The sequence below is a fragment of the Mesoplodon densirostris genome, chromosome 11 (assembly GCF_025265405.1).
Source record: "Mesoplodon densirostris isolate mMesDen1 chromosome 11, mMesDen1 primary haplotype, whole genome shotgun sequence".
Taxonomy (NCBI): Eukaryota; Metazoa; Chordata; class Mammalia; order Artiodactyla; family Ziphiidae; genus Mesoplodon; species Mesoplodon densirostris.
The window spans coordinates 7716282-7735342 of NC_082671.1; the positions used below are offsets into that span (position 1 = coordinate 7716282).

The 19061-nt window shown below is 45.5% G+C and overlaps 1 long non-coding RNA gene across 1 annotated transcript; it reads left to right on the plus strand.

Moving 5' to 3' along the window:
- The first annotated feature begins 2275 nt into the window (after positions 1 to 2275).
- On the plus strand, positions 2276 to 15011 carry LOC132499260 (uncharacterized). The gene is made up of 4 exons (XR_009533834.1): positions 2276 to 2364; positions 3293 to 3345; positions 13397 to 13530; positions 14162 to 15011. It is a non-coding gene; the product is annotated as an uncharacterized LOC132499260 (long non-coding RNA).
- The last annotated feature ends 4050 nt before the right edge of the window (positions 15012 to 19061 follow it).

Genomic DNA, 19061 nt, shown 5'->3' on the forward strand with positions numbered 1-19061 from the left:
AAAAACTTTAGCCAAAGAATAAATTTAATCAGAGAAATGAGAAAATGCAGAAACAAAGGAAAACAGCCAAAGGAGACCAAATAATAATAGTTTAGTCATTAAGCAAAGTCAAGGACCTTTAGTTCCTCCTCAAGGGCTACAGATAATATTCTGAGCCATATCCTGTGAGCTGTCTTATAGACACTGAAACCTCCACCAGGTGGAGGAAGTGAACTACATGATGACCAGGCTGTAGCCATGACATAAGCTGCCACAATTCTGAGAACTGGCCTCAAGGAAATGGGAACAAACCAACCCTGGAACTGAAGACTAACTGTACTTAAAACAATCAAGATGATGCTGATCAGACCACCTCATGGTTAATTTCAAGATGAGTGTCCCAGCTGATTGTGCTGTTTCCGCAGGTAGCCTCCTCCCTCAGTCTACAAAAGCTCTTGCCTCCTGATTGATGGGGCGGGGCGGGGAGGAATTCAGTCTTTGGACAGGTGTCCACCCTCCCCCCCATCCCCCGGGGTGGCCGGCATCCAAAATAAAGCAAACTCTCCTTTCCACCAGCCTGGCCTCTTTATTGGCTTTTGAGCGGCGAGCAGCCAGACCCCACTTTCGGTTACAATAGGGATAGCCAATGACTGGACAAGAGTGATGCCCAGTGCTTCTCTTCTGCACTGTGGCACATGGGAAACTACGGAACTGGGGCCCCAGCAGGAGGGGCAGGGCTCACCGGACCCCTTCCCCCAGCACGGAGCTAGCTCTTGGCTTAACACTGTGCTCTTCAGACACCCTGAGAAGCAAACCATCTGCAGCATACTCCTGTGATGAAATAAAATTCAAATTTTATGGTAAGACAAGAAAAATTTAAACATAAAATTTTTCTTTGCCCATCTGGGCTTCCTCCCTCCTCGTGTGTGTGTGTGTGTGTGTGTGCTTGTGTGTATGTTGCATCTGCATTAACCCGATCTCCTTTGGAGATCACATTCTTTCTTAATCTCATAAAGGGTCACAACTCCTTAAGAGATAATCTTCCTTCTTAATCTTGTAAGAGGCCACGATGACCCATGACCACGCTTTGTACGAGTGGATCTGGATTGTGTAAACTGTCAGTAATACGTCATTTAATATACAGCCCTCTCTCAAAACTTACGTAACTGTGCTTTGACCTCTAACAGGCCAAATAGTTCTCAGAGCTTTCTGAGAGGCTGTTCCCAGGTTCTAACCCTCAGTTTGGCGTGAATAAAATTTCCCATTTCTTTCTTAGATCGACTGGTTAATTTCTGTGTCAACACCTGGACCTCAACAATATTTGAAGTCAGCCTCATGCATACGGCCTCTGAGGTCAGGGGGTCTGGGTTTAACTCCCACACTATACTTCCTAGCTGTGTGATGTTGGGCAGGTTACCTAACTTCTCTGAGCATGTTTCCTCAGCTGCCATATGGTGATAACAATAGTATCTATGTCTTAGTGCAGTGGTGAGAATCAAACAATTAATCCATGAAGAACACTTGCAACAGTACCGGGCATGCAGTAAGCGCCCCATAAAGATGAGCTATGAGACACATACATATATACATATATAATTTATTATACATTACGACTGACTATGCGCCAGGAACTATTTTAAGCACTTTCCATGGCCTGGTGAGCAGGAGGTCCAGACCCAGGAGCTCGGCCTCCTCTCTGAGGCCTTTGGACAAATCACCTTCCTGCCTGGGCCGGATCTCACACGCGAAGCCAGGGCCCAGGCTCCACAAGGCCTCGGGCATCTTTGACCCCGGCGGTGCTGAGCCAGACCCTCTCTGGACACCGGGCACCTGTCAACCTGCAGCCGGGACCAGGGCTCCTCTTCCTTCTGACTTACTCTGGGAAAAGGCAAAAACAGACGGCACGCCAAGGTACAGAGCCGGCTTTCTGCGTGTGGCTTTGGCGTGAGGGCGAGTTTCTCCGCGCCGCCTGCAGCCCACCCGGCACCCGGAGCATCCCAGAGGGCCCGGCCGCCTTTTTGGGAGCGGTTCTCCAGGGAACCACGCCGCTCCCCCTCCCCCCCCGCCCGCAGGAAGTGCCACCGCCCAGCTGGGGCCCCCGGGCAGCGCCTCCGCCAGGTCCCGAGCTGGCACCCGCCGCCCTTGGATCAGCCTGGGCGCGCCCGGGCCCAGACGCGCACAAAGTCTCCTCCCGAAGCCCCGGCCCCGAAGGAGAAAACGCCGAGCGCTGGGCCCAGCGCGCCCCCGCTTTAGGGAAGCCCGGGCCCGGCCGGCGGCAGGGTGGCGCCCTCGGGGGCCCTCCCGAGGGTCAGCTGCGGGCGGCGGCCGGGGCGCGGCGGGCGCGGGAAGCCAGAGGACGGCTGACTCATCTTCCTTCCCGCCGCCGTGAGTCACCCGCCTCCCCCGGGACCCACTCCCTCTACCCCCACCGCCCCCGCCACCCCGTGGCGCCCCCTGGCGGCCGCCCTGACTCCCGCTGCCCCTCCCAGCGCTGCGCCCCGCCCACTCCCCGCCTCCCGCCCCGTGGCCCCGCCCACCTCACCCCTACGCGTCTCCACCTTCTGAGCTGAGGAGCTCTGGAAGCCTTTTATGCTTAGTTTATGCATTTAATTCATACAGCCACCCTGGGAGGGGCAGTTGCCATTATGCACCCATTCTCAGATAAGGCAATGAAGGCTTAAGTCATGGTGTAATAACAACTTTTTTAAAAATATTTATTTATTTATTTATTTTTGGCTGCGTTGGGTCTTCGTTGCTGCGTGCGCGCTTTCTCTAATTGCTGCGAGCGGGGTCTACTCTTCGTTGCGGTGCGCGGGCTTCTCCTTGCGGTGGCTTCCCTTGTTGCAGAGCACGGGCTCTAGGCGCTTGGGCTTCAGTAGTTGTGGCACGCGGGCTCAGTAGTTGTGGTTCACGGGCTCTAGAGCTCAGGCTCAGTGTTGTGGCTTGTGGGCTCTAGAGTGCAGGCTCAGTAGTTGTGGTGCACAGGCTTAGTTACTCTGCCGCATGTGGGATCTTCCCGGACCAGGGCTCGAACCCCTGTCCCCTGCATTGGCAGGCGGATTCTTAACCACTTTGCCCCCAGGGAAGTCCCTGTAATGACAATTTGTAGACCACTTAATTGTTTAGGCAACACTTTAACTCCACAACAATTGGGGAATGAGGGATTATCCTGCCCCTTTACAGATCAGCTAACAGGTAAAGTCCCAGGAAAAGTAAATGACTCGTTCAAGGTTGCTGGGATCCAGGCCTCAGTCCCCAAGCCCTGGGGCTCTTTCCATTTTCTCAATGTCATCCCCCCTCTCTCTTCCTGCAGGCAACCCATGTGACTCATGGTCGAACTCAGCCCACATCCAGATTCTAGCACAGGTGAGTAAGTTACCCTGCTGGATGCTTTTGCATGAGAACCCACCTAAACAAATCCCCGTGCTGGGAAGCCAGCTCTGTGAGGCCAGGATTTCTTTTCCTCTGTTTTATTCACCGCTGTCTCTCCAGTGCCTAGAAGAGTGAGTGTCTACATTTCATGGAGCTCCATAGATAAATGAAACCTCTCCGCCAAAGAGGCCAGGCAGCCCCAACAGGCCTCAAGGAGATGGAGAGAGGGACTTCCCTGGCGGTCCAGTGATTAAGACTCCGCCAAAAAAAAATGGGGAGACAGGAAATGAAGGGTGGTGGAGGGGTCAGTTCTTCTCCCAAACCTCTCCCAGAAGAAAAGATGCCTCCTAGGGCTCCTTTCGCTGCGGTCTTCATGCTTCATACCCTGTCCAGGTCAGAAAATTCTTCCCCAAACCTAGCCTTGATCTTATTCTCACATTCCCTACATACCTGAGGGGCAGTAAGTGAAGTTTGCATCCTCCTGGCTCCTCATGGCTGCTTCTAGAAGTGTCGTCCCACCACCACCCCTGCCACCCCTGTATAGACATCCTTGAAGAATCTGGGCAATCAGCTTTAGCTCCCGTTCCCCTTCCTCCTGGTGCCCCTTCTTGCAGTTGTCTGCTGGCCTCTTGGCCACTTCCCCTCCTTCCCTGAAGACTCAGCTCCTGGCTCGACACTTGCTGTCCCCGTGACTCTGCTCTCTGCCAGGCAGCAGCCACGTGGGAGAACCATCCATCACCATGGCCTCTGATCCTGGTCCTCTTCCTCCCCGATGAAGGAAATTCTGATTCATGCTACAACATAGATGAACCTTGAGGACATTATGTTAAGTGAAATAAGTCAGTCACACACATAGAGTGTATGATTCCACTTACATGAGGTCCCTACTGTGGTCAAATCCAGAGACAGAAAGAAGTGGAACGGTGGTTGCCAGGGAATGCGGGGCCGGGGGGATGGACATGGGAAGTTGTTGTTTGATGGGTACAGAATTTTAGTTTTACAAAATGAAAAGAGTTCTGGAAATTGATTGCACAACAATGTGAGTGTACTTAACACTACTGAACTGTAAACCTAAAAAAATGGTTAAGATGGGCTTCCCTGGTGGCACAGTGGTTGAGAATCTGCTGGCTAATGCAGGGGACACGGGTTCGTGCCCCGGTCCGGGAAGATCCCACTTGCCGTGGAGCAACTAAGCCCGTGAGCCACAACTACTGAGCCTGCGCGTCTGGAGCCTGTGCTCCACAACAAGAGAGGCCGTGATAGTGAGAGGCCCGCGCACCGCGATGAAGAGTGGCCCCCACTTGCCACAACTAGAGAAAGCCCTCGCACAGAAACGAAGACCCAACACAGCAAAAATAAATTAATTAATTAATAAACTCCTACCCCCAACATCTAAAAAAAAAAAAAAAGGTTAAGATGGTAAATTTGTTATTGTGTTGGGGTTCTTTTACAGTTAAACATAAGAAAAACATAAATTAGCTGGCATTTCTCTCCTGCTTTAAACCCTAGAATGGCTTCCTATTATGAGAATAGGATCTCAATTCCTTACTTGGTCTAGAGAGCCCCGATGACTTCTACTCCTCTGTCACCCTCACCTCTGCTCTGGGTCCCCTGTTCAGCCGCACCAGCAGCCTCTGCGTACCCACACCAGGCTCGTCCCCCCCGGAAGGCTCTGTCTACACCTTTTCCCATGGCAATCCCCACCCTTTACTCTGAGCTAACATGCTCAGGTTTTCCCTGGCCAAACTATCTGTAGATTTCCCCATGTTTCTATGTCGCTGCCCCCTTTATTTCCTTCAGAGCACTTTTCTCAGTTTGCAATTACAGGCTTATTTGTTTACTGCCTGTTTCCTGCTGACATGGCCACCATCGCTGCTATCACCTCCAGGCACTAAGCCCCAAGAAGGCAGGAAGCAGAGCTGTCCGGATCCCCCTCTACCCCAGCACCCAGTACAGGGTGCTGGACACACACTCAGTCCCTCCTACATCTTTGCTGATGAATGAGTGAGTCTCTGGCTTTTTTTTTCTCGGTGTAGCAACAGCACAGTGAGAAGCAGGCATTCCTGGAGTTAAATCCCAGCCTCATCACTTATTAGCTGTGTGTCGTGGGGCAAAGTACGTTTATCTCTCTGAACTTCAGGGGGTTTGGGGTTTTGTTTTCTGTAACATGGGGATAACTTGTAAGGTAATTTTGACGATTATTGTGTTAACTTATATATAACCCGTGCTCGCCACCGATAGATGTCAGCATATGAGTACGTAGCATCGTTGCATTCTACTCTCTCAAGGGGATACTATTACTTTGGGTCTGATCAAAACTATAAAACCTCCCTCTAGATAGAAAAATGAAGCTAAACACATATTTTACACATAAATTCTAGGTGTTCACTGACCACCAGAAGCCTGACCAGAGTCACCAGGTTAAGAACCTGAATATAAGGGAGAAAAACAAAGCGAAGTGTTAGCTAGCGGTCAAGAATGCCTGGGGAATAACTAAAGCAGCCCCGCAGGTCCAGGGCTGCCATCCCTAGTTCTACAACGCCGCCTGGCGGTGGGATAGAATTGTTGCCTAGGATTCCCAGGCCGGGGGAGAAATGGCAGGATTCCGAGTCCCTGCTCTGAGCCTACCCTCAGCACCTCGGATGGCCTCTGTCCACACTTCTTCTGTCCTTCCCCGCAGCCCATCTCTCAGGAATTTAAAGTCTCTCGGAGCACTGAGGGACTTCCCTGGCAGTCCAGTGGTTAAGACTCCGTGCTTCCACTGCAGGGAGCGCGTGCTCGATCCCTGGAGCAGGAAACAAGATCCCGCATCTGGTGGGGCGCAGCCAAAAAAAAACCAAACAAAACCAAAAAACTCTTGGAGGACTTCCCTGGTGGCACAGTGGTTAAGAAACGCCTACCAGTGGAGGGGACACGGGTTCGAGCCCTGGTCCGGGAAGATCCCACATGAGGCGAAACAACTAAGCCCGTGCGCCACGACTACTGAGCCTGCGCTCTAGAGCCCACGAGGCACAACTACTGAGCCTGCGCACCACAACTACTGAAGCCCACGTGCTAGAGCCCGTGCTCCGCAACAAGAGAAGCCACTGCAGTGAGAAGCCCGAGCACCGCAACGAAGAGTAGCCCCCGCTCGCCGCAACTAGAGAAAGACCACGCGCAGCAACAAAGACCCAACGCGGCCAAACATAAATAAATAAATAAATAAATATTTTTAAAAAAACAACAACTCTTGGAGGCTTGAAATGTTTCCAAGAAAAGTTGTATCACTGGGCTCTCAGGTAGACTGGTAGTTTCAGGGAAAAAAGTAATAAGCACCTTAGTTCTCCACTTTACACAAATTCGAAATGTGGCATTGATTACAGCTGTCACAGCGTCTCATTATATTAATAATTATTACAGTCCTAAAGATTTCAGATTCTTAAAGATTTAATTAATGGGGACAGGGGACTCTGGTGAATCATTTTCCTGTCGTATGCATGTTTTTCTTCACCTTTTAAAATGCGCTTTATATGTTCATACTGTTGTGCTATGTTATACCCCCAAATTAGAAAAATGCATGAATGGCTCAAAAGTGCTTCCTTGACTTGTAAATGTAGCAATTAAGGTAGTAATATGGATCTGACAACTCAGAACAATGCCATTCATAAACTGTGAACTGGGTTTCAGTGGGGATATAATATGTCTAAAGGTGCTGGGATGAAGGAAAATGTGAGTGATTATTTTGCACAGTAAGAAAAAAGAAACTGCAAATAGGAACTACCACAAACATTATCTGGAAACTGGGTTTTATTGACCATTCACCCCTGTCCCCAGTGCATTATCAGCTCTAAAATGTCAAATCAAGGTTCAAAGTCATTAAAGCTTGTGTATCGGTCATAGTTAGAGCCTACTGATTTTTTCCAGAATAACTGCAATATAGCATTTCCCAGAATAAAAATTTAAGTTTGTGATGGAGAGAAAGGCCCCAGGAATGTAGCACATCACTCCAAGTTGCCCTCACTCTTCAAGCAAACATGAGTACAAGACACACAACAGAGAAGACAGACAAACCAGTTGTGAAGTTAGTGACACAGACACTTAGAAAGCAGTTTTATCGCCACCGTTGGATGTCAGAGAACAAGGGCAAACTAATTTCAAGATCAATCACCATCAGGTACGGATGTCAGCATTCAGTTCTCTTTGTGGCTGGTGAAAATCCTCATATCCAGACGGTGCAATAGCTTTCAGAAGGGGGAGAACATATATGATGGCAAAGTAGTCAATGAGTTTCTGTTCCACTTACCTCTAAAATTCTCTACTGCAAGAGAAAAATACTTTGTCTTATTAGAGATCATTTGGTAAATGAAAAAGACACACCGGAATCAGGACAGAGGAAGCACTGGCTTTGGGAGCAAGAAGGTAGGAGGTCTAAATTCTAATAAAGGAGGTTGTCTAACTCTGAGCTTCAGTTTTTCCCTCTGAAAATTGGGAATGATGTTGGTAATGGTAATAACAATGCCTGTTTCATACAGTTGTGGTAAAGATTAGTGAAGAACTACATATAAAGCATTTAGGGCAACATCTGGCATATACTGAATAGAAAGCACTCAGTGAAGGTGAGTTATTATTATGATCATCATATGAATTCCAGTTCCAACACTGTTTAATTCACGGAGAACCACTGACAGCCCTCAATATGTGTCCTGAACCCAATTCAGGAAATAGAAAACATTTTCACCATGAGTCAAACAGCAGTCACTAAGGACACATTCTTTTCAACGTGGTCACAGAAATAGGCAGCAAGTACAGGAACCTGCTTCCTACCCGCAACCCCTAGGAAGGACACGGATGCTGGAGGGCAAAGGAGTTCACGAGTCTTGTTTTGTTTTAGCATTTTATTGAGATATAATTCACATAACATAAAAGTCACCATTTTAGGGCTTCCCTGGTGGCCCAGGGGTTAAGAATCCGCCTGCCAATGCAGGGGACATGAGTTTGAGCCCTGGTCCAGGAAGATCCCACATGCTGCGGAGCAATTAAGCCTGTGTGCCACAACTACTGAGCCTGCGCTCTAGAGCCCGCAAGGCACAACTACTGGGCCCACGTGCCACAATGACTGAAGCCCACAAGACTAGAGCCCTTGCTCCACAACAAGAGAAGCCACTGCAATGACAAGGCTGTGCACCTCAACGAAGAGTAGCCCCCGCTCGCCGCAACTAGAGAAAGCCCCCGTGCAGCATCGATGACCCAATGCAGCCCAAAATAAATAAATAAATTTATTTAAAAAATGATAATTCACCATTTAAAAGTGTACCCTCCAGTGATTTTAAGTATATTCACTATGTCATGCAACCAGCACCACTATCTACTTCCAGAACATTCTTGTCACCCCAGAAAGAAACCCCATACCTATTCGCTGTTAATGCAGATTCCCATCCTCCCCCAGCCACTGGCAACTGCTAATCTACTTTCTGTCTCTATGGCTTTACCTGTTCTAGACATTTCATATAAATGGCATCATACACTATGTGGCCTTTTGTGACTGGCTTGTTTCACTTGGCACCATGCTTTCGAGGTTCAGCCATGTCATAGCACGTAATAGTACTTCACTCCTCTTCACGGCTGAGTAATATTCCACTGTATGGATAGACCCCACTTTGTTTACCTATTCATCAGTTGATGGACATTGGATTGTTTCTGTTTTTTGGCTATTTCGAATAATGCTCCTATGAACATTCATGTACAAGCTTGCGTGTGAACGTATGTTTTCAGTTGTCTCAGGAATGAAATTGCTGAGTCCTATGGTAATTTTATGTTTTACCTTTTGCGAAACTGCCAAACTGCTTTCCGCAGCAGCCGAAACGTTTTACATTCCCAGCAGCAATGTATGAGGATTCCACCTTTTCTACATGCCCGCCCACACTTGTCGATGTCGTTGTTGTTGTTGTTATAACTGTCCCAGGGGATGTGAAGTAGCATCTCATTGTGGTTCTGATTTACATTCCCCTAGTATCTAAAGATGTTAAAAACATCTTTTCATGTGATTTTTGGCCATTTGTATATCTTCTTTGGAGAAATATCTATTCAAACCATTTGTCCATTTTTTAACTGAGTTGTCTTTTTCTTGTTGAGTTGTGAGAATTCTTTATGTACTCTGGACACTAGCCCCCTTATCAGATATGTGATTTGCAAATATTTTCTCCCATTCTGTGGGTTGTATTTTCACTTTCTTGTTAGTGTTCTTTGACCCACAAAAGTTTTATTTTATTTTTTATTCTTGGCTTAGTTTTATTTATTTATTTATGTGTTTATTTATTTATTGGCTGTACCACATGGCTTGCAGTTCCCTGGCCAGGGATTGAACATGCACCCTCAGCAGTGAAAGTGTAGAGTCCTAACCACTGGACCGCCAGGGAATTCTCTGATTCACAAAAGTTTTATTTTTAATGAAGTCCAGTTTATCTGGTTTCTTCTCCTTAATTGCTTGTGCTTTTGTTATCATTTCTAAAAATCCACTGCCTAATCCAAGGTCACACAGACTTTCACATATGTTTACTTTTAAATTTCTATAGTTTTGGCTCTTACATTTAGGTCTTTGATCTATTTTGAGTTAAAATTTGTATATGGTATGAAGTAAGGGTTCAAATTCATTCTTTTGCATGTGGATATTGAGTTGTCCCAGCATCCTTTGTTGAAAAAGCTATTCTTTCCCCATTTAATGGTCTTGGCACCCTTCTCAAAAATTGATTGACCATAAACATATGGGTTTATTTCTGGACTCTCAATTCTATCCCATTGATCTATGGCTATCCTTATGCTAATACCACACTGTCTTGATTACTGTAGAAATCTTTGTAGTAAGTTTTGAAATTGGTAAATGAGTCCTTCAACTTTACTCTTGTCTTTTCAAGATTGTACTGGTTATTCTTGGTCCCTTGCAATTCTATATGAAATTTAGGATTAGCTTGTCCATTTCTGGGAAAAAAAAGCAGTATTAATAGGGATTTCAGTGAATCTGTAGGTCAATTCAGCAAATATTGCCATCTTAACAGTATTAAATTTTCCAGACAATGAACATGGATGTCTTTAGATTTATTTAAACCTTTAATTTCTTTCAACAGTGTTTCACAGTGTTTCATAGTATACAAGTCTTGCACTTCTTCGGTTCAATTTATTCCTAAGTATTTTATTCTTTTTGATGCTATTATAAATGGAATTGTTTTCTTAATTCACTTTCAGATTGTTCACTACTAGTACATAGAAATGAAGATGATTTTTTATGTTGATCTTATATCCTTCAACTTTACTGAACTTATTTATTAGCTCTAATCAGGGTTGGGGGTTTTTTTTGTTTGTTTTTTGTTGTTATTGTGGTGGGGTTTTTTGGGGGTTTTTTTGTTTTTATAAATTCTTTAGGGTTTCTTTTAATATATAAGACCATGTCATCTGGAAATAAAGAAAGTTTTTTTTTTTTTTTTTTTGCCATACGCGGGGCTCTCACTGTTGTGGCCTCTCCCGTTGCGGAGCACAGGCTCCAGACGTGCAGGCTCAGAGGCCATGGCTCACAGGCCCAGCCGCTCCGTGGCATGTGGGATCTTCCCGGACCGGGGCATGAACCCACGTCCCCTGCATCGGCAGGCGGACTCTCAACCACTGCGCCACCAGGGAAGCCCTAAAGATAGTTTTACTTTTTCCTTTTCATTACGTGAGATTTTGAAATGTGGGATGACATTTCGTGACTGATAGCGCCAAGAAAGAGCATTTTTTTCCAAAGGCACATGGTTTGCTCACGTAGTATATCTTAGTGATATATCAGAATCTATCACCCAGAACCAAAATTTCACAGTTGTAACGTTGGGCATAAAATATCAGGATTTCTTAAAGCTAGAACCCTGGCACAGTTGCATCATCAAAGTTTTACCATGTCCCAACATTTGATTTCTTTGAAAAAGAAATAAAAAACATATAATTGGGCATATTTTAAAACCACTTGGATAAAAAAACGTTGTGTTGTGGATATTTTAACACACACACACACACACACACACACACAGCTTGTAATTCTACATCAGAACAAGAAGTACTTTCCAAAGCTGAACCAAGCCAAAGACTGGATAAGGAATCCAGTTGACGGACCTCCCAGGTGAAAACAGTCAGTCTTCCAAATTGTACATTTGGATTCTGATCATTCAGCAAACCGCCTTCCCCAAGAATGCTCTGCACAGTTGAGTACAAGTTTCATCTGTTATCCAGGACTGTCTCATGAAGCACTCAGTGACGTTGCTTAACTTGTCCTAATTTAGTGGAAACAGGAAAAAAAAGAAAAAAACTGGCTGGCTGACTCAAACCTGAGCCATGACTCAAACTATCTGATATCAAGCTCAATATAAGTACCCTAGTGAAGGTTACACATATATCTTTCTCGTTGATTTATTACTTTCTTTTTTAAATAAGTTTATTTATTTATTTATTTATTTTTGGCTGCGTTGGGTCTTCGTTGCTGTGCACGGGCTTTCTCTAGTTGTGGCGAGCGGGGGCTACTCTTCGTTGTGGTGCGCAGGCTTCTCACTGTGGTGGCTTCTCTTGTTGCAGAGCATGGGCTCTAGGCACACGGCCTCAGTAGCTGGGGCACGTGGGGTCAGTAGTTGTGACTTGCAGGCTCTAGAGCACAGTCTCAGTAGTTGTGGCGCATGGGCTTAGTTGCTCCGCAGCATGTGGGATCTTCCCAGACCAGGGCTCGAACCCATGTGCCCTGCATTGGCAGGCGGATTCTTAACCACTTCGCCACCAGAGAAGTCCCTGATTTATTACTTTTTTTTTTTTTTTCTCTGTACACAGGCCTCCCACTGTTGTGGCCTCTCCTGTTGCGGAGCACAGGCTCCGGATGCACAGGCTCAGTGGCCATGGCTCATGGGCCCAGCCGCTCCGCAGCATGTGGGATCTTCCCAAACTGGGGCACGAACCTGTGTCCTCTGCATCGGCAGGCGGACTCTCAACCACTGCACCACCAGGGAAGCCCCTGATTTATTACTTTTTAAAATAAATGTTTCATTATGCTATTTTTAAATTTGTGATAATTTTTTAAATATATCAAAATTTTTAGTACTTTGTGTGTAACTGACACCCACTAAAACAGTCTGTAGATGCCAAAGTTTGAAAAAACATTGGTTTAGTGGAAAGGGCACTGGACTGTGAGCCAGGAGGTCTAGATTCTCGTCTTGGTTTTGACCTTGACTGTGTTAGTCAACTTTGATAAGCCTGAGTCTCCCTATTCTAGGATAGATTGTATTCCCTGCTCTGGCTTTTCCTCACATGGCTTCTGTAAAAAGCAAATGAGAAAGTGGATGCACAGGTGCTTTGTAACCTGTAAGACTTTGTGCAAACGTATGGGATGAGATGGTGTTTTGTTTTTTTTTTAATTGGAGTCTAGTTGATTTACAATGTTGTGTTAGTTTCAGGTATACAGCAAAGTGAATCAGTTATACATACGAGATGGTCTTTTATTTATTTATTTATTTATTTATTTTTAACGTCTTTATTGGAGTATAATTGCTTTACAATGGTGTGTTAGTTTCTGCTTTATAACAAAGTGAATCAGCTATACATATACACATATACCCAAATCTCCTCCCTCTTGCATCTCCCTGAGATGGTCTTTTAAAAAGACTGTCTGTCCCTTTGGCTTCCTTTCTTCTGGTTCCTTTGTGTATATCCCCATGCCCCACCCACCAACCCCAGCTTTGCATTTCTGAATCTGGCCTGTCATCCCACCACCACCCTGGGGACCAAACCCCATTTGTCTCTGGTGAAGAAAGTGCCTGGGTCCCCTGAATCTTGCTGTAACTTTTCTGTACCCGAAGGCTCGCTCTCTTTCTCTCTCTCTCTCTCCACCTCTTGGGCTCTCCCCATAATTATCTAGAGAGAGGGAGCTTCTGATCAGCTTGGGGGCTGCACTGTGTGTACCCCCAGGCCCAACTGCAGAGATCTGTCCCTCTACCCGACTCAGCTCCTTCCCCTCCCAAGAAAACCCACACCTGAGATTCAGTAGACAAACTCTCTCCCTCAGTCCCCTCTGCTATAGTCTGGGAAACTCTGCCAGGTTCTGAGCCAGAGAAGGAAGAGGACGGCCTCGCCCTGCGGACCCCACCCTCCAGGAATGGATTTATGCTTCATTGTTGGTGGCAACTATAGAAACCACAGGTGAGTATGAGTCACAAGGTAGTAAACAGGATTCTTTTCTAACAGGGGTTGCCCAGGGCAACCCTGGGAGGGCAGGGCCCTGGATTTCTGGATTGGCCTCTAAGAACCTCCTAGAACACAGAGCTCCCAGACCATGGCACTGGGCCAGGCCAACAAACCCAGATGAATCATTAGCCATTCTTCTGGAGTTCCTGCTCACGACCCCCAAGATCCTCTCGAACCTGAACTTATTTCCATTCCTCAAACTCACCACGCTGGCTCTTGGCTCTTTTTTTTTTTTTTTTTTTTTTTGGCTGCGTTGGGTCTTCATTGCTGTGCGCAGGCTTTCTCTAGTTGCGGCAAATGGGGGCTACTCTTCGTCGTTGCAGTGCATGGGCTTATCATTGCAGTGGCTTCTCTAGTTGTGCAGCACAGGCTCTAGGGTACATGGGCTTCAGTAGTTGTGGCGCACGGGCTTAGTTCCTCCGCGCATGTGGGATCTTCCCGGACCAGGGCTCAAACCCGTCTCCCCTGCATTGGCAGACAGATTCCTAACCACTGCGCCACCAGGGAAGCCCTGGCTCTTGGCTCTTGACTTTCCTATCTGAGCTTCCAGCTCCATGAAATTTTCTTCCCTCTTCTTTTTACTCAGAAAACACCTATTCGTCCTTTAGATCTCAGGCCCCTGAAATCTCGGGACCTTCCCTGACCCCTGGAAGTGTCAGAAACCCCATGAAAAGTGGAATCTTATTTCTCACATCAGTGAAATCAGGGCGCTCTCCATGGAGTCCTCCAGAGCCCAGGCTCCTTCCCCTTCTGCCAGCCTGAGGGCAAGTCCCTCTGCCTCGGTCCAAGGAGTACTCAACACACCATTGGAAGAGAATCGATTGCCACCAACTCAAATTCTCTATCACCTTCTTCCTGCCTGCACTCAAGGTATCTGCTGGTTCTCTGTCCCACCTGCCTGTTGACTGTTCTGCCACCTTGTAAAGGAAAGGTGGGCCTCTTATCAACCGTGTGCAAGAGGACGGTAGTGGGACTCCCCCCGACCCTGCAGCCACCACTGTGGGCGGGCAATAGGCTGCATCGTCCATAGAGAATTTTAAAACATTAACCGCCCCCCAAATGGGCTGCTCTATATTATCACCTCGGGGCAATTCTAAACAACCTCAGTAGGGACTTCCCTGGTGCCGCAGTGGTTAAGGCTCCGAGCTCTCATTGCAGGGGGGCCCGGGTTCGATCCCTGGTCAGGGAACTACATCCCGCATGCATGCCACAACTAAGAGTTCGCATGCCACAACTAAGGAGCCTGCGAGCCACAACTAAGGAGCCAGCAGGCTGCAACTAAGGAGCCTGCCTGCCACAACTAAGACCCAGCGCAACCAAATAAAAACAAATAAATAAATAAATATTGGAGGAAAATGTTTAAAAAAAAATAAAACAAACAACCTCATTGATAACATATTCCTCCCTGAAAAAAATATTTTGTTGGTCTAAGTTCTAATCTACACAAATGTTGTGGTTTCCACTGGCTTTCAATAATAGATATGTAAACTTCAAATTGGTGTATTTGCGTAATTTAACCTTTAAAAAACATTATATTCAACATAGAATTTAATCCTGAAAACTCCAGTTATACAGTGGGCCCCTGACACCCACCAACTCAGCCCCATGTACCCCTTTCCAGAGTGAGTTTATGAGGGTTCCCTCCTTCGGACTCATCTGAGCTCCCTTCACGCTAGGTCAGCACCTGCATCTCTGCAACACATATCTGTGTTCAAACAGTAGATTCAAAGGAAACTATGACGGCACCTTGACTATAAAGACAAAAGAAATGAATTGAGTTATTTACCTCTGTCTACTTGGACTTTTTATGTGCGTTTAAAAAGTTTAAACAGTGAAAAGGAGGGCAAATTACAGGTTAGACTTTTTTTATTGAGTCGGGAAAAACATGAAATGTCATCATTTCTTTTTATGATTATTGCTGAAAATAATTTTGTCTAATGGAGAGGGAAGGTGTTTAATCCATGCCACGTGAGACGCTTCAGGTGTGCTTCAGCCTCTCACCCCTCTTGGATTTTGTTATGAATTATTGTTAATTATTATCAATTCTTGGAATGCAAAAGCTCTGTGGCCCCAAACAAAAGACACCAAAATATCAGTTTTGATGAATCCTCTTTTAGTCGAATCACCTCAAGCCTATGACACATCTTCATGTCTTCTCTGTCATGTATATATTTTTGTTATGGGCACAATGTGAAATTAATAAAAAGAAGATATTTTGTGGATGGACCTAGAGATTGTCATACTGAGTGAAACAAGTCAGACAGAGAAAGACCACTATCATATGATATCTCTTATATGAGGAATCTAAAAAAAGGGTAAAAATGAACTTATTTACAAAACAGAGAGTCACAGATGTAGAAAACAAACTTATGGTTACCAGGGGGAAGGGAGGAGAAGGATAAATTGGGAGATTGGGACTGACATATACACACGACTGTATATAAGATAGATAACTAATAAGGACCTACTGTATAGCACAGGGAACTCAATACTCTGTAATGGCCTATATGGGAAAAGAATCTAAAAAAGAGTGGATATATGTATATGTATAACTGATTCACTTTTCTGTACACCTGAAACTAGTACAACATTGTAAATCAACTATACTTCAATTAAAAAAAACTTTTTAAAGAATTTAATAGAAAATGAGTACATAAAGCAGTGCTAAAAAATAAAAATAATAAAATAAAAAGATACTTTGGCCCATGTTGGGGTGTTCTGGATTCAGATATGTCACAGAGGGGCTGCACCTCAAGGCATGCAGAACTTCCTCGACCAGGGATGGAACCCGCGTCCCAAGGAGCGGAAGCGTGGAGTCTTAACCACTGGACCACCAAGGAAGCCCGATGATGGTACTCATTTCCATACACCCCCAACTGTCTAAGAATGCCTGATTCCTGAGGGCGGATCCCTTGAGCACAAAGCGGGTGAAGTTCTGAAGGTGATCATACTTTACATCACGCAGGTGACAAACACATGGCCAAGCGCCATGCCTTATCTGTCTGTCTGAAAAATATTCATGATTCTTAAAAAGCGTCTGGGCATTCGATGCCGATCCGCTGTGAGGCGCACCCGTGCCCTGGCTATTCTCAGCCGTGCAAGAGCTTGGCTGGCACCCTCAGCCGTCCTGTCTCGGTCTGTTCTCCTTTGCATATTCGCATGACTTCCAGGAGGAGGAAGTGAAAAGTTTCACATTTACTTTCAACAGCTGAACACGACGTCTTTAAATAAAAGGAACGTATATCAGAGGCACTTTAGTGTTTTATATTTTTGCAAACATTTAATGACCTGTAGAAAAAATGTTTCATTAACTTTTGCTCCCAAATTATTGGATAATGGAAAATCATTCTTTTTTTTTAAATTGGATACGTCTCCTGCCTGCTATCAATCATCAATCATTTCTCTGCTCATTTGTTTATTCCTACCATGTTCTTATTAGATTAACAACAATGTTATGTGATTCTCCTGTAAATAATGCATTTAACAATAATCATTAAGTACATCTTTTGTAAGCCTGCAACTTACTAGTATTATAGTGTCTTCTCTTCTTCTTGTTAATATGCTCTGAAGCCTAATTATTCTAACAATAAATAATTATTTGTTTATTGGTGCATTTTATTTGTGCCATAAACATAAATTGAACATACAATATGTCAGGTAACATTGTAAGTGCTTTATAATATTAACTCACTTGGTCCTCATACAACCATATGAGATAGATTTGGGGATACAGAGAGATTAAATAACTTGCCCAGGCCACAGAGCTAATTAAGTGTCAGAACTAGCATTCAAATCAAGACTGTCTGACTCCACACTTGAGCTAAACAACTGTACTATTGCTCCCTCTCTGAAAACATTTAGGGAAGTCAAGGACAGCTCTGGCCACCTCCCTGGGGAAGTACAATCCCCCCAAAACCTTTCTTTTTAAGTTTAATACATTAATAATTAATGAATCTGGGTTTCCCTGGTGGCGCAGTGGTTGAGTGTCCCCCTGCCGATGCAGGGGACAAGGGTTTGTGCCCCGGTCTGGGAAGATCCCACATGCCGCGGAGCGTCTGGGCCCGTGAGCCATGGCCGCTGAGCCTGCACGTCCGGAGCCTGTGCTCCGCAACGGGAGAGGCCACAGCAGTGAGAGGCCCGCGTACAGCAAAAAAAAAAAAAAAAAAAAAAAAAAAAAATTAATGAATCTAAGAAAAGGCATACAAGAAGTCATTATATTATTTTGCAAGTTTTTTACAAACTTTATTTTTTATATAAAATTTAAAATAAAAGTGAATAGTTTTACTTTTAAATGTTAAGATTGATTAAAATTTTTAAAAATTACATTTAAAACTCTAAAGAAAAATTTTAGGTCTAAAAAATATGGAAGGATGTATACAGTTTTCCAAAATTCTTTTGGTAGTGGTAACAAGCAGAGTTTGAAGACAACGGTATTTTCAAAAATTTATTTTATTGAAGTATAGTTGGTTTACAATATTGTGTTATTTTCTACTGCACAGCAAAGTGGTTCAGTTATACATATATATATATATATATATATATATATATTCTTGTTCATACTCTTTTCCATTATGGGTTTCACAGGCTATTGAATATAGTTCCCTGTGCTCTACAGCAGGACGTTGTTGTTTAGCCATCCTATGTACAATCGTTTGCATCTGCTAAGCCCTAACTTCCACTCCATCTCCTACCCCCACCTCCCTGGGCAGCCACCAGTTGGTTCTCTAGAAGGGAACAGTCTCAAGGAACATTTCGGGAAACTGTCATGTGATTCTTTTTTTTTTTTTTTTTTTTTTTTTTGCGGTATGCGGGCCTCTCACTGTTCTGGCCTCTCCCGTTGCGGAGCACAGGCTCTGGACGCGCAGGCTCAGCGGCCATGGCCCACGGGCCCAGCCGCTCCGCGGCGCGTGGGATCCTCCCGGACCGGGGCACGAACCCGTGTCCCCTGCATCGGCAGGCAGACTCTCAACCACTGCGCCACCAGGGAAGCCCCATGTGATTCTTTTGCTTTCACCTCATTGGCCAGAACTTGGCACGTGGTCCCTTGCTCTCACACGTGAGTTCCAGGAAATCAGACTCTTGAGATGGAGATATGAATGGAAGAGGTTTATTGGACGCACTCTTGGATTCAACCCCTGTGGAGGGGAAACAGCTGGACTGGGCAGAGGGAGGAGGGAAGACAATACAGTCACAACAGAGGCTTGATGATCCCACAGGCAGCTCTAGAGTCAGAATGGCCTTGCAGACTCATCCCAAACAAGGGGCCCAGACCTTTATACACACATCAGCTGGCCACCAGATGCAGGCTGCCCTGGGGAAGGTGGCAGAACCTTGGGTGAGGCAGCTCTTCGGCTGAAGTAATTGCCAGACAAGAGACTCAATTGCAAGCTATCAAAAACGGCCACTGCATCCCCACTCTACAGACAAGGAACTTGAGGTACATTGAGATTAAACAGCTTGCCCAAGGTCACCGAGCTGGTAAATGG